This window comes from Momordica charantia (genome assembly GCF_013281855.1).
Source record: "Momordica charantia cultivar OHB3-1 chromosome 10 unlocalized genomic scaffold, Mcharantia_2.0 BLBB01000010.1, whole genome shotgun sequence".
Classification (NCBI taxonomy): domain Eukaryota; kingdom Viridiplantae; phylum Streptophyta; class Magnoliopsida; order Cucurbitales; family Cucurbitaceae; genus Momordica; species Momordica charantia.
This window is the reverse complement of record NW_028275158.1, coordinates 2,901,608-2,918,053: the sequence shown is the minus strand read 5'-3', so window position 1 is coordinate 2,918,053 and position 16,446 is coordinate 2,901,608. Positions and strand designations below refer to the sequence as shown.

The 16,446-nt window shown below is 33.5% G+C and overlaps 1 pseudogene; it reads left to right on the top strand.

The window, feature by feature from the left end:
• Nucleotides 1-698: 698 nt before the first annotated feature.
• LOC111017654 (uncharacterized) lies at nt 699-16,129 on the top strand (annotated as a pseudogene).
• The last annotated feature ends 317 nt before the right edge of the window (nt 16,130-16,446 follow it).

Below are 16,446 nucleotides of genomic sequence, written 5' to 3'. Positions count from 1 at the left end.
TGTTTTTATTGTTTTCAAAATTTCTATACAATTTTGAGAATGTTTCTACAAAATGAGAAACAAGAATAATAATCGTTGTCAAATAAAATTAGAAACAAGAATACTCGAATCTAATCAAATAATTAAATAATATCTAAGAAAATGCAGTAAAAAACTAAAATATACGAGTACACATCTGAGAAATCATGCCTGTTTTTTTACTACACGAATGCTTGTATCCAGGAGTATGCCCCTGAGGAGCGATGCCTGTTTTTTAATTCAATAGCAATTAAAACTTCAAAAAGAATCGCATATATATATCTCTAACTAATTGAACTATACTCAAATTGAATTAAAAACCGAGGTCTAGGGGAGAAGATTTTTTAAAATAGTATAATTTTAAATCTTAAAAAATTAAAAGAAATGAACATATTTAATCTTCTTCAAGGGGGCCACTTGGTTCTAAGCTTCCATGCACATTACTCTGGTTGGCAAAGCCAGAGGGCATGGATGAGACAAATGGCCATGGCCAGCCAGATGCAAGAAATATTCTCATATTCCCCTAGTTTCAAGACCACAGAATCTAAAAACTGTGTGTATATCAAACCTGTATCAAACGACTATTAAAACATGCACAGATTTTAAATATGCATGCAACGATTATCGACACACACCACATGCATGCACCTTTATTCTTGTATAAATGCGACTCAAGCAAAGCAACTTTAAACAACAAAGATAACAAAGAAAGAAGAAAGGGAGTCGAAATGGAGAGCAAGAAGGTTGTTGTTGTTGTGGCAATGGTGGTGATGATGCTGGTGGCAACGTCGTCAGCCGCCTTCAACGACGGTCGAGCTGAAACGGGTGAAGTTAATTATCCAAGAAAAATGTTTATAAAAATTGGGGTGTATAATGAGGATGAAAGAATCTGTCCCCTAATCTGGATGGAATGCAAACGCGACTCCGATTGCCTGGCTCAGTGTATTTGCGTGGATGGGCATTGCGGTTAATATTCTCGTCCCATCAAGATAACGAAGCTCTGAAAAGTGGAAAATGATGCTGTTTCTGGAAAAAATAAAATCTGTCTTTCAATGATATCATCACTCTCTCTCTCTATATGTGGTGATCAATATCATTTTAAGAGTGCATAAATAAAAAATGTGTCTTAGGAACCGCTTTTAATAAAGTTATAAATATGAGTGTTGTTGTTTCTTTTTTTAAACCGGATTAAATTGACTATCTCTCTCGTTAGATTTAAGAATGATAAAACAAAATTTTTATTTACGTTAGAACAAATTGAAAATGGGAACAAGAAACAAGAAACTTGTATTTGTTACTCTAAAATTTCGATACAATCTTTAGAATGTTTCTAAAAAGTGAGAAAGAAGAAACCTAAATAGTTGTCAAATGCTTAGATTTGTTAATAGAGATAGGGCTGTTTTAGAAACTTATTTACATAAATGTCTAAATTTCTAAAAATTTACACTTTTAAATTTATGCAATTAGGATTTTAATTTAATTCCGTATTTACCATTGCATTTTCATTTATTAATGAATTTGGATTTTTTGAAATATAAAATTATTATTTCCATAAATTAATATCACAATACTTTAATAAATGTGGGCCCCATAGATATTATCTGAATTCAAATTCCTTAATTGTGTCCTCCAAATCCCTCAAAAAAGATTTATTTCATCTCTCCTCTATTGTTTCTGATTTTCTTCTTCGTTCACTTCCAAGTTTTCTCGTTTTTTCTTCCGTTTTTTCTTCCATTTTTTCTTCTTCGTTCACTGCCCAACACAACATCCTTGTCGTCTGCTACGCTACGGTGCTACAATAAATAGTCATTCTCGTAATGCTACAATACCAAGAAACTGCAGCAAAATTTAAATGGAAGCCATGTGATTAAGGATTAAGATGCTAAATATCTATCAAATATAGTGATCCAACCCAAGTCCTCGTCAGTAGACAGAATTAAAGGTAATCAGAGTTGATATCAAAACTTTAACCTAAAACAGTGAAAGAAATGATTATTAGTGTGTAGTGTGCTTTTGAACCGCTAAAAAAGGCTTGTGTGATATTCAGGTTGTAGCTTGCTAGTTGCTATTTAGCAATGATATTTCCTATTTTTCATGCTTGAAACTATATATTTTGGTAGTCCTTTGCACTCGACCATGTTAACGTAATTCAACTAATATATATCTACCTAAAACATGTAAAATATTAAAGGCTCATTACAGGGCAAACAATCCTAGTTGAAGGCCAAAACGAAGTTCTATAAGACATGATATAAAGTATAACATATTGAATATATAATATATCTGATATAACATAGACTAAACCTTATGAGATATAAAATTTATCCGTTTGTATTGATGTAAATCCTTAACAGTATATATCCAATAGATTTTTAACTTTGAATCACCATCAGTATATATCGACATACATAAATCTTGAGATATAATATATATCCTTATCTAAACACTATATCACCACACATACGTTACTCATAACAAACGAATAAAGAAAAATATACTCGTATATACCAATGTAATACCGAAAGTCCTATGTAAACTTGAGATATATTATATATCCTAATACATTTTTCATGGAAATTGTTTCACTGTTATATATGGAAATATTTTAATCTAGATATATATTATATATCCTAATCAGTATGACTATATTATATATACTGAAATATACACTGTTATAAAGGATAATAGCAGATAGGAAGAGATAATGGGAACCAAAAAGTAGCAGATTCTGTCAAAAAAAGAAACCTAAATTGAGAAATATATACCTCAATTCTGTGCAAAATTGAAACGATGTTGCCCTATAAATGCGACGGAGGCCGCCGGAGATGAGAAGCTTGGGTACGTAGCTGATGACAGAGAAGTAGCCAGTGACAATAAAAAAGGAAGATGTTGCCCTATAAATGCGACGGAGACGTAGCTGGTGACGATGTTGCCCTATAAATGCGACGGATGACGCCGAAGTAATCTTTTGAAAGAACGGGGATGAGAAGCTTGAAGATGAGAAGTTTTCTGAAGCAACCGCACGAGATGCGAACCTTGGGTTTCAGTCGAAGTGATGAAGAGGGAGATGAAGTGGTTACGAAAATTGGGTTTCTAAAAATCGTGGGTTACCAAATTGGTGGGTTGTAAAAATCTCAATTAGCTTAATTTTAGGGATTTGGTATATTTTAATAAATATTAACCAATTTCATATTTTATTAATGATTTAATATTGAGATGGATATATTAGTAATTTCTATTATGGGTACCATCTATTTTAGAAATTATGTTAGACAAAAGTGTAAATTCTTTAACTTTCAATCCTTTTATGTAATTAGGTCTCCTAAATAGACAATATATGTACTAATCCTATTGAAAATGATAGACAAGAAATGAGAAGGTTAACCCTTAAATACCTAAAATCGAGGTCCAAAAAGCCCAAACTTGATCGATCTCTATTAATAGACTCACTAAAGACTAGAACCATATAGTACTTACCCAGGTGCCACGAAAACATATATTTTTAGATCTCGCATTTAAGAATAGATAGATTACAATTTAAGTTCTTTCTAACCGGAGTGTGGATACTTTATTTCTTTAGTACAACCAAGAAAACTATAAATTATTCTAATTGATAATTTAATCTGGATACCGAAAAAGAAAATGAAAAAAATATCCAATTGCATTTCACGCTCCAAATTTTTGTTTTGAATTGGTCAAAGACTCTTTTACCTTGGAAAATCATAGAGTTGCCTCACGAAGAGAAAAATGATGTATTTTTTAGTTGAATAACATTTGAGGGTGGAAATTAGAATTTTTCCAACTTTTATATACAACTATGCTTAAATTGATCACTTGCAAAGTTGTTTTTAGCTAACAAGTGTTTTAATTTCATCCCTTATAAGAATTTGTGATTTAATGGAATTAAGTTAAAACATTAGAGCTGATTTAACTTACATCCAAAAAAGTAAAGAAAATGAAAATAAATTAATTTTTTTCCATATAATTTCATGATTTAAGTAGTAGTGCACATATCTAATTTCAGAAAATAAGAGGGTATTAAAAACAAGAAACCAAAAAAAAAAAAAGTTAGGGAGGTTATTAAATTAAATTATTCCCTTGTGGTACGGTTAACTTTTTGGAATATTTACTTGTCTTTGAACTTAAAACCAACTACAAGAATGATAAACGATCCCATTAAGAAATAAAATCCAACCAAGATTGGTGAACTTTATTAATATTTATAAGGTTCCATCTCAAATATAATTGACAATGAAAGGAGTAGTCTATATCTATTATAAATCCATGTAAGGTCCTTTATTTTATCAATGTGGGATCCTTAACAAATCTAACAAAGATTGGTGAACCTAAAAGACTGTTAAGGATTCACATTAAAAAAAAAGAATTCTAGTTATAATATAGGTAGACAACTTCTCTTATTGTCAATTTATTTTGAAATAAAACTTCGCGAATATTAATATAGTGTTGAAAATTAAATTAAATCAACCTAAGATCTAATGATCCAGTTAGAAATTTCTAAAAATCGAGGACAAAAATAGTATAATTTTAGATCAAAGAAGATAAAAAAGGACAAAATTTAATTTCTTCAGCCACTTGGTAATAAGCTTCCACATGCACATCTCTCAGTTGGCAAAACGAAAACGAAGTTAGAGATGTTGGCTGAGACACATGGCCATGGCCAGCCAGATGCAATAAAGATTCCCATAGTCCATAGTTTCGAGGCCATAGAATTTCGAAACTCTAGGTATGAAATCTGTTACAGATTTTTGAATATGCATCCAACGGTTGTTTGAAGCACCACGTAATATTCGACACACCTTGGTTCTTCTATAAAAGGGATTGGAGAAAAGCAACTTTAAACAACAAAGGTAACAAAGTCGTAAGAAAACATACCATTGAAAAGAGGGAGCTGAAATGGAGAGCAAGAAGATTTTCATTGTGGTGGCGCTGGTGGCGATGATGCTGGTCGCGTCGTCGGCCACCTTCGAGGAGGGCGACATGAGACCTCTCGTCTCCGACGATGGAGCTGTAGCTGGTCAAGACATGAATGATTTTCCAAGAAAAATGTTTGTGAAGGTTGTGTATTACGAGAATCAAAGAAGGTGTCCAAGAATCTTGAAGCAATGCAAACGGGACTCGGATTGCCCCGGTGAGTGTATTTGCATGGCGCACGGGTTCTGCGGTTAACAATCAAATCTGAAAACTGAAGACTGAAGATGAAGCGCTGAAAACTGGAAAACTATGCAGTTTCTAAAATGTCTTTCAATGATATCACCACTCTCCCTCTGTATGTGATGATCAATATCACTTTAAGAGTGCGCATAAATAAAAATAAATCGAATGTTTTGTATGTTTGGATTTGGAATTCTTCTGTTTTTTTTTCTTTTGATTATATACATGGACAATTCCTCTCGTTACCAATTAATTTTGAGACGAAATTATCCTATACATATTACTTTTTGACAAAATACTACAGTTATCCAACCTTCAACTGAAATTCCCACTCATTACCAGTTGAACGTGTGCACTGTTAATCTTGAAATACTGTCAAAGGATGCTAATATAGTATTAGAAAATCTCTCCTAAATGATGTGTAGAATCAATTCAATGTGTGCACTATCATGGAGGCATAAAGTCCAAAGAATAATCCTTCTTCAGACATGAGGATTTTAGCCACTGCAACTCCTAAAATCACTTACTGTCCTTAGTAAATCCATAAGCATTTATGTTGTCTTTTTGTTGGTCAATCTTGTGTAATTACCCCTATGTACCATTGGGTTTTGTTCCTTAATATTCTCCCTCTCAAATTAGGAAAGTATATAGTTTCTATCTTTTTAGTCTCTTTATTTCTTTAGTTAGGAATAGCAGCAAGTCTGTAAATAGGGGAAATAGTTTGAGTTTTTTTTTCTTTCCTTGTATATTCCTTCATGTATGTTATATTGAGGATGAATCCTCTTAGTAAAGATATCTTTTTGGAGAATTATTGAGCAGTCTTGTAAAGGATTTATCAAAATTCTCATGGTATCAGAGCTTTACACGAAGGAAAACTACTGAAATTCTTGGTATTATTCTGCTATATTCAATCTCATGGCCAAATCAGAAGCAACAGTTACTATTTAGTCTTTCCACCAGTGTTCTAGTTTGATTTCTCTGAAGTTAAGTTCCTCAAATTATCTTCTATGGAAGTCACAAGTCTCACCATTGGTAAGAAATCTTGGAATAGATCAGCATCTGACAAGCAGTGAGGCTCAGAAGAAGAAATCATCAATAAAGATGGTGAATCAACCTCTAATCCACTGTATGCCGTTTGGCTCAACAATGATGGTCTTTTAACCTCATGGTTATTAGGAATCATTACTGAGGAAGTGCTTACTGTGATTGAAGGTATGGAAAGCGCATATCAAGTGTGGAAATCACTAGAATAAACATTAGTATCTATCACCAAGGAGAATGAGATCCACATCAACGAATCTCTTCATTGTTTGAAGAAGGAAAATCTTTTACTTGAAGATTATATCAAAGGATTCAAGACCCTAAGTGACAAATTGGCTGCAATAAAGAAGCCTCTTGATGATTTAAGAAAGGTTTTTACATTGGCTAGAGGATTGGGCACCAACTACAAAGATTTCAAACCAGCAATGCTTTCAAAAGCACCATATCCAACCTTCAACCAATTCATACTTGCTTTAAAAGCTCATGAGCAGATGAATATACTTGATGTTAGAAGAAGAAAAATCAATAAACATCATTCACAATCATGCCTTTTACAGCCACAAAGGAAGAAGTCGTGGCAGAGGGAGACAATTCTCATCTAGGGGAAGAGGTTTTCAACCCAGTAGAAGTCACAATACACAAGAAAAGCCCCTGCAAAATAGCTTCAGTCCACAATCAGCTCACATAAACTTCTCTTCAAATCAAGGTAAAATCAGTCCTTGTCAGATATATGGTAGAACTAATCACACTGCCATTAAGTGTTGGAACAGGTTTGATCATACCTATCAAACGGATGACATCCCGGAGGCACTTGCTACTCTTGCTTTAGAGGAAAAAACCGATCCAACTTTATATGCAGATTCTAGAGCTACAGCACATGTAGTTAACAACTCAGGTAAGATGTCTTATAAAAAAAATACATAGGCAATGAACAAATGTATGTGGGAAATTGTGAAGCTTTAGATATAACTGAAATTGGAAATGGTAAAATCTCTACTCAAAATGGATCATTATGGCTTGAGAAAGTTCTTGTGGTACCAAATATGAAGAAAATCCTCTTATCTGTGAGTAAATTAACTTAAGATAATGATTGTTTAATAACATTCTCTACGGATGATTTTGTTATAAAGAACAAACAGGGGAAAATCATAGCAAAAGGAGTTAAGAAAGGAGGTCTTTATGCTCTTGAAGAACCAACCCAACATGCCTACTACACTACTACTTCTACTACAGCTTATTCAACATCAAACAAAGCTGATCATAAAAAATGGCATAGAAGAATAGGTCACATAAATGATGCTGCACTTAAATCTCTTTGCAATAAACACATGATTCATGTGTCAAACTGGAAAAAGGAGGAGTCTATTTGTTCTAGTTGTCAATTAAGTAAAAGTTGCAAACTACCTTTTAATTCTAGTAATGAACTAAGTTTGTTTCCTCTTGATAAAGTCCATTGTGATTTATGGGGACCCGCTCCTATTACTTCATGTCAAGGTTTCAAGTATTATATAAGTTTTGTGGATGACTATTCTAGGTTCACTTGGATATACCCATTAAAAAAGAAATCAGATGTATATTTATGCTTCTCTAAATTTCAAAAACTTGTTGAGAATCAATTTAATAGGAGGATAAAGGTCCTGCAAACTGATGGTGGAGGAGAGTTTATATCCTCAAACATAAAAAACATCCTAGATCAAAGTGGGATTAAGCATCAAATGTCATGTCCTCACACACCACAACAAAATGGAGTTGCTGAGAGGAAGCACAGACATATTGTTGAAACTGGCTTGTCCATTCTTTCTCAATCTAATGTGCCTATGAAGTATTGGGTTGATGCCTTTATTACAACAACTTTCTTAGTAAATAGAATGCCTTTCGAAGGTTTTAAAAATGAGCACCCCTTTTGAAAGATTGTACAAAAAGAAACCTATCTATAATAGCCTTAAAATAGTCGGTTGTAGATGTTTTCCCTATTTGAGGAACTATACCAAAGATAAGTTCTCTAAGCAAACATATCCCTGTGTTTTTATAGGATATAGTCCAATACATAAAGGGTATAGATGTTTAGATCCAACAACCAATAGAGTTTATATATCTCGACATGTTGTCTTTGATGAACAAGTGTTCCCTTTTAATCAAACTGACAAAAACCAAGCTAAAAGCTCCCAAAGCCTGGGCGAAAGTATCTATGTAGATGAAAAAGTTTAGCATTCCCCTGAACTCCAAACAGTTGACAAAATACAAGGGACAAGATTGCAAAAATCAATCATGGCAGAAGAAGAACTTGGAAGAAATGCAAGGATCAAATTCGATGATATACCGGACACTAGTAGCAGAGCAACTTCCATAAGCGGGAACGCAGAAATAGAGACACCAAGGGATCTTGAGATGTCAGAAACTGAGTTACCTGCTATTACAACAAGGATTGATGAAATCCATAATGAACCATCTACTAAATCATCTGCTGATGCATATCATAATGTGCATGATGAAAACATATCTCAATTCCAACTACCTCCAGCTCTAAGTAGTCATGGTGAGTTATACATTGAATTGCCAATTGAATTTGTTACTAACAATCAAAATATTGGTTCTAATGTTGTGCAGACTCAACAAATACCTCAAATAACTATTGGTAGTTGTCATCCAATGACCACCAGAAGCAAAGTAAATGCTAGATCAGTAAATCCTAATTGTTTTATAACAGTACAACAAGTAGAAGAACCCAAAGGGTATAAGACAACATTGAAAATTCCTCATTGGAAGCTAGCTATGGATGATGAGATCAAAGCTCTCTATGAAAATCACATCTGGAAATTCACACAAAGACTAACAAACACAAATATAGTAGGATGTAAGTTGATATTCAAGACTAAATTAAGGGAAGATGGGACAGTGGAATGACATAAAGCAAGGTTAGTGGCCCAAGGATACTCACAAGTGGAAAGCATAGACTACAATGAAACATTTAGCTTGGTTATCAAACACACTACTATCAAGTTAGTTCTTGCCCTTGCTATATCACAACATTGGTCGTTCAGACAATTAGACGTCAAAAACTCTTTCCTTCATGGATTCTTAAAAGAAGATGTCTACATGGCTCAACCTCCAGGTTATGTACACCCCGAACTCCCTAATCATGTTTGTAAATTAAAGAGATCCCTTTATGGCCTCAAACAAGCTCCTCGAGCTTGGTTTGATCGTCTATCTTATATGTGGATGATATCATACTTACAGGAACAAACACTGAGTTTTTATCTAAACTAATCCTACAACTTAGCAATGAATTTACTTTAAAGGATCTAGGAAATCTCAAGTTCTTTCTAGGCATTGAAGTACAACCTACCACTCAAGGTATACATCTTACTCAAACTAATACACTAGAGAAGTACTACACAAGGCTCAAATGTTGGAAGCTTTTCATATTGCCACTCCCATGGCAACCTCAATGACCAAATCTCATAATGATGAGGAATTAATAGATCCTACAACATCTCACTCTCACAAGACCAGACATCGTTCACAGAACTGGCGTTTGGAGCATCCCTACCTCGAGTTACAGTTTGAATCGTTTGAGCTTGTTGGACTTTGATACCATATTAATATTCATGGGGTTCCATCTCTAAATCAATTGGCAATGAGAGGAGTAGTACATGTCTATTATAAACCTATGTAAGGTCCCTTCTTTTATCAATGTGGGATCCTTAATATTTCCGCATCCTTTAGAGGGTAAAGAGGCTGACAGGTTATATTGGCTCCACAGTTCAAATGGCCTTTTCATAGTTAATTCTTTGAAAAGTTGGCTCTCGACACAACAATCTGATAGTCCACCTACTTTGATTGACTGTTTATGGGGCCTCCTCTTTCCTAAGAAGTGTGAATTCTTTATATGATGCATCTTACACAGAGGCTTAAACACCCAGAACAAGCTACATGTTCGATATCCTTTGATGCATATTTATCCAAACTGGTGTGTTTTATGCAATCGTTCCAGTGAAACTTTGGATCATCTATTTTTGCACGTCCTCTTTTTGGCTTCTCTTTGACATTGTTTGTTGTACATTTTCCAAATTTCACTTGGCTTTTCCCGCTTTATTAACACTTTCATCATAAAGTGTATTTCCAAGTCCAGTAACTATAGAAGAAATATTTTGTGGTGTTTAAAAACAAAATAGTTAGGGAGGTTATTAAATTAAATTATTCCCTTATGGTATGGTTCAGAAACTTTTTGGAATATTTACTTTTGTCTTTGAACTTAAAACCAACTACAAGAATGATAAACGATCCCGTTAACAAATAAAAATCCAACCAAGATTGGTGAACGTTATTAATATTTATAAGGTTCCATCTCAAATCCAATTGAGAATGAAAGGAGTAGTCTATATCTATTATAAATCTATGTCAGGTCCCTTATTTTATCAATGTGGGATCCTTAACAAATCTAACAAAGATTGGTGAACCTAAAAGACTGTTAAGGATTCACATTAAAAAAAAAAGAATTCTAGTTATAATATAGGTAGACAACTTCTCTTATTGTCAATTTATTTTGAAATAAAACTTCGCGAATATTAATATAGTGTTGAAAATTAAATTAAATCAACCTAAGATCTAATGATCCAGTTAGAAATTTCTAAAAATCGAGGACAAAAATAGTATAATTTTAGATCAAAGAAGATAAAAAAGGACAAAATTTAATTTCTTCAGCCACTTGGTAATAAGCTTCCACATGCACATCTCTCAGTTGGCAAAACGAAAACGAAGTTAGAGATGTTGGCTGAGACACATGGCCATGGCCAGCCAGATGCAATAAAGATTCCCATAGTCCATAGTTTCGAGGCCATAGAATTTCGAAACTCTAGGTATGAAATCTGTTACAGATTTTTGAATATGCATCCAACGGTTGTTTGAAGCACCACGTAATATTCGACACACCTTGGTTCTTCTATAAAAGGGATTGGAGAAAAGCAACTTTAAACAACAAAGGTAACAAAGTCGTAAGAAAACATACCATTGAAAAGAGGGAGCTGAAATGGAGAGCAAGAAGATTTTCATTGTGGTGGCGCTGGTGGCGATGATGCTGGTCGCGTCGTCGGCCACCTTCGAGGAGGGCGACATGAGACCTCTCGTCTCCGACGATGGAGCTGTAGCTGGTCAAGACATGAATGATTTTCCAAGAAAAATGTTTGTGAAGGTTGTGTATTACGAGAATCAAAGAAGGTGTCCAAGAATCTTGAAGCAATGCAAACGGGACTCGGATTGCCCCGGTGAGTGTATTTGCATGGCGCACGGGTTCTGCGGTTAACAATCAAATCTGAAAACTGAAGACTGAAGATGAAGCGCTGAAAACTGGAAAACTATGCAGTTTCTAAAATGTCTTTCAATGATATCACCACTCTCCCTCTATATGTGATGATCAATATCACTTTAAGAGTGTGCATAAATAAAAATAAATCTAATGTTTTGTATGTTTGGATTTGGAATCCTTCTGGTTTTTTTAATTTTTACACAGTTGTCATTACCTCTCTGTACCGTTGGGTTTTGGGGAATTATTGAGCAGTCTTGTAAAGGATTCATCAAAATTCTCACTTTCTTGTTAAGAGTCTTTGGATTTTGATACCATATTAATATTTATGGGGTTTCATCTCAATTCTGGCAATAAAAGGAATAGTACATGTCTATTATAAACTGTGTAAGGTCCATTCTTTTATCATTGTGGGATCCTTAATACTTATGCATCCGTCAGAGGATAAAGGGACTGACAGGTTATGTTGGCTCCATAGTTCAAATGGTCTTTATAGTTAATTCTTTGAAAAGTTGGCTCTCGGCACAACAATCTTATAGTCCACCTGCTTTGTTTATGGGGCCTCCTCTTTCCTAAGAAGTGTGAATTCTTAAACACCCAGGACAAGCTACATGTTCGATATCCTTTGATGCATATTAATCCAAACCGGTGTGTTTTATGCAATCGTTCCCGTGAAACTTTGGATCATCTATTTTTGCACGGCCCCTTTTTGGCTTCTCTTTGACATTGTTTGCTGTACATTTTCCAAATTTCACTTGGCTTTTCCCGCTTTATTGACATTTTCATCATAGAGTGTATTTCCAAGTCCGAAGAATGGCCTGTTTGGTATTAGAAAAAATAAACAATAAACTTGTTTTTATTTTTTTCAAAATTTCTATACGTTTGAGAATGTTTCTATAAAATGAAAAACAAGAATCATTAGTTGTTAAATACTTAAATTTTTAATAAAATTAGAAACGAGAATACTTGAATCTTATCAAATAATCAAATAACATCCAAGAAAATGCAGTAAAAAAAAATCTAAAAATTGCCTTGTTCTACTGCAGGAATGCTGGTATCTACGGGTACACCTCTGAGAAGCGATTCCTGTTTTTATGAAAATTAAAACTTCAAATCTTTTAATTGAATATATATATCTAATCAGTTGAACTTGAGTTAAAAATTGATGTTTTAACTACTAGCTAGTTTAACTCTTAAAAAGTTAAAAGAAATGAACATATTTAATCTTCTTCAAAGGGGCCACTTGGTTCTAAGCTTCCATGCACATTACTCTGGTTGGCAAAGCCAGAGGGCATGGATGCGACAAATGGCCATGGCCAGCCAGATGCAAGAAATATTCTCATATTCCCCTAGTTTCAAGACCACGGAATCTAAAAACTGTGTGTATATCAAACGACTATTAAAACACGCACAGATTTTAAATATGCATGCAACGATTATTCGACACACACCACATGCATGCACATTTATTCTTGTATAAATGCGACTCAAGCGAAGCAACTTTAAACAACAAAGATAACAAAGAAGGAAGAAAGGGAGTCGGAATGGAGAGCAAGAAGGTCGTTGTTGTTGTGGCAATGGTGGTGATGATGCTGGTGGCAATGTCGTCGGCCGCTTTCGACGACGGTGGAGCTGAAACTGGTGAAGTTAATTATTATCCAAGAAAAATGTTTATAAAAATTGGGGTGTACAATGAGGAGGAAAGAATCTGTCCCCGAATCTGGATGGAATGCAAACGCGACTCCGATTGCATGGCTCAGTGTATTTGCGTGGACGGGCATTGCGGTTAATATTCTCATGCCATCAAGATAACGAAGCTCTGAAAAGTGGAAAATGATGCTGTTTCTGGAAAAATAAAATCTGTCTTTCAATGATATCATCACTCTCTCTCTCTGTATGTGATGATCAATATCATTTTAAGAGTGCATAAATAAAAAATATGTCTAATGTTGTGTGCAATGTGTTTGAATTTCGAACCGTTTTTAATAAAGTGATAAATATGAGTGTTGCTGTTTTTTTTTTCTTAAACGGGGATTAAACTTGACTATCTCCTTTAAATTGGTTTTAAATACCTAAAATTGAGGCCCAAAAAATCCAAACTTGATTGATCTCTAGACTAAAGACCCGAACCATATAGTACTTACCTAAGTACCAGAGAAAAATATGTTTTTAGATCTCACATTGAAGAATAGATAGATTATAAATTAAGTTTTTTCTAAGTGGAGCTTGGATACCTTATTTTTTTTAGTACAACCAAGAAAACTATAAATTATTCTAATTAATAATTTAATCTGAATACCAAAAAAAAAAAATTTATCTAATTGCATTTCACGCTCCAAATTTTTGTTTCGAATTGGTCCAGGGCTCTTCTACCTTGGAAAATCATAGAGTTGCCCCACAGAGAGAAAAAGTGATATATTTTCTTAGTTGAATAACATTTGAGAGTGAAAATTAGAAATTTTCTAACTTTTATATATAACTATACTTAAATTGACTTGCAAACTTGTTTTTAGATAACAAGTGTTTTAATTTCATCCCTTATAAGAGTTTTTGGTTCAATGTAATTAAGCTAAAACATTAGAGCAGATTTAACCTACATACAAAAAGCAAAAATAAAAAATAAAAAAATTAATTTTTCCATATAAGTAATTTAGAAAAATAAGAGAGTATTAGGTTATGAGCTGTAAGTCTAAATTTAAATATCCTCACCGATTTAAATAAATCGTTTCCAAAGATATGCTTTGACACTTTTTGTTTCCATAAACCATTTTTTCTTTTCTTTCCTCAAAATTGTAGACGATGTGGTAAATGTTATTATCAAAGATAACTTTTTGTTGTTTGTTCTTAATTTTTTTAAAAATAATCTTGGAATGATTTATGAAATATTCTTTCTTTAGTTTCCTTAAATCATTTGTAACAAAATGTCATATAATATTAGAATATCCATGTCATGTCCCATTTATTGGGTCCATCTAATCGAATCTAGTGTTGAATCATTACTAAATTAAAATTCAAATTCCCACTTGGTTATCTGTTTTAGTTGATTATGAACCTTAGTTTTGTGCTGTTCTTTTTTCTTTAAAAACAAAAATCAAAATACAAATGAATAATTAATGTCTTGTTTAATAACGATTTATTTTTAGTTTATGTTAAATTTTTAACCATTTTTTTAAGTACATTTTCACCTTTCTTATAAACATATATTATTATTAGTCGAATTTTAAAAACAAAACCTTTTTTTTTTGTACTTTCCAAAATTTTCTGAGATAATTAAACATTTTCAAAAAGTATAAAAGAAACACAAAAAAACAAGTAGGTGGGAGTAGTATTAAAAACAAGAAACCAAAAATAAAAATAGTTATGTAGAGGTTATTAAATTATTCTCCTAGGGTTCATAAACCTTCGAAATATTTATTTTAGTCCTTGAACTTATAAAACAAACTAGATCTTACTATTATTTTGCTATCCAATACCTACTTAATCATTACTTATCTCAACCAACCTAAATAGCTTTTAAGCACTCTAACACACATATTTGATATGGTATAAAAGCTTAAACGTCCGGTTAATAAATAAAATCTAACCGATCGGTGAACCCAAATGGCATGTTAAGGATTCCACATTAAACAAATAAGAGTTTATAATATAGGTAGACAACTCCTCTTATTGTCAATTTATTTTGAATAAAACTTTGTGAATATTAATATAATGTTGAAAATTAGATTAGATTAACCTAAGACCTAAGGACCCAATTAGACATTTCTAAAAGGACAAAAATAGTATAGTTTTAGATCTTAGAAGTTAAAAAGGACAAAATTTAATTTCTTCCGCCACTTGGTAATAAGCTTCCATGCACATCTCTCAGTTGGCAAAACGAAAACGAAGCTAGAGATGATGGCTGAGACACATGGCCATGGCCAGCCAGATGCAAGAAAGATTCCCTTAGTCCATAGTTTCGAGGCCATAGAATTTCAAAACTCTAAAAAAAACAAATAGAATTTTGAATATGCATCAAACGGTTATTTGAAACACCACGTAATATTCACCACACCTATGTTCTTCTATAAAAGGGACTCAAGCAAAGCAACTTTAAACAACAAAGGTGAAAAAGAAGGAAGAAATTAAAACATATCATTCGAAAGAGGGAGTTGAAATGGAGAGCAAGAAGATTGTTGTTGTGGTGGCGCTGGTGGCGATGATGCTGGTCGCAACATCGGCCGCCTTCGACGAGGGCGACACGAGACCCACGAGACCTCTCGTCTCCGACGATGGAGCTGTAGTTGGTCAAGGCATGAATGATTATCCAAGAAAAATGTTTGTGAAAGTTGTGTATTACGAGAATCAAAGAGGGTGTCCGAGAATCTTGAAGCAATGCAAACAGGACTCGGATTGCCCCGGTGAGTGTATTTGCATGGCGCATGGGTTCTGCGGTTAATAATCAAATCTGAAAACTGAAGACTGAAGATGAAGCTCTAAAAACTGGAAAACTATGCTGTTTCTGAAATTTCTTTCAATGATGTCATCACTCTCTCTATGTGATGATCAATATCATTTTAAGAGTGTGCATAAATAAAAATAAATCTAATGTTTTGGATATATGTTTGGATTTGGAACCCCTTTTTTAATTTGGTAAACATTAACAATCACCCAATTGATTTTGAAATGAAATTATCCTATACGTATTAAGATGGAATTGGAGTCCAACACGTTTCAAGGACTAGCATCCGATCCAAAAAGATCATCCAATCAAGATTGGTGGGTATAAAAAAAAGAATTGTCATCTTGAGAAGGCATGTTACTTAAAAGATCTCACATCGAAAGCATTGAGAGTCTTAACATAAAAAATATTACTCTTTGGTGAACCTAAGAGAGAGCCACCATCTTGAAACACCATCTTGAAAGCCACTTCTAAG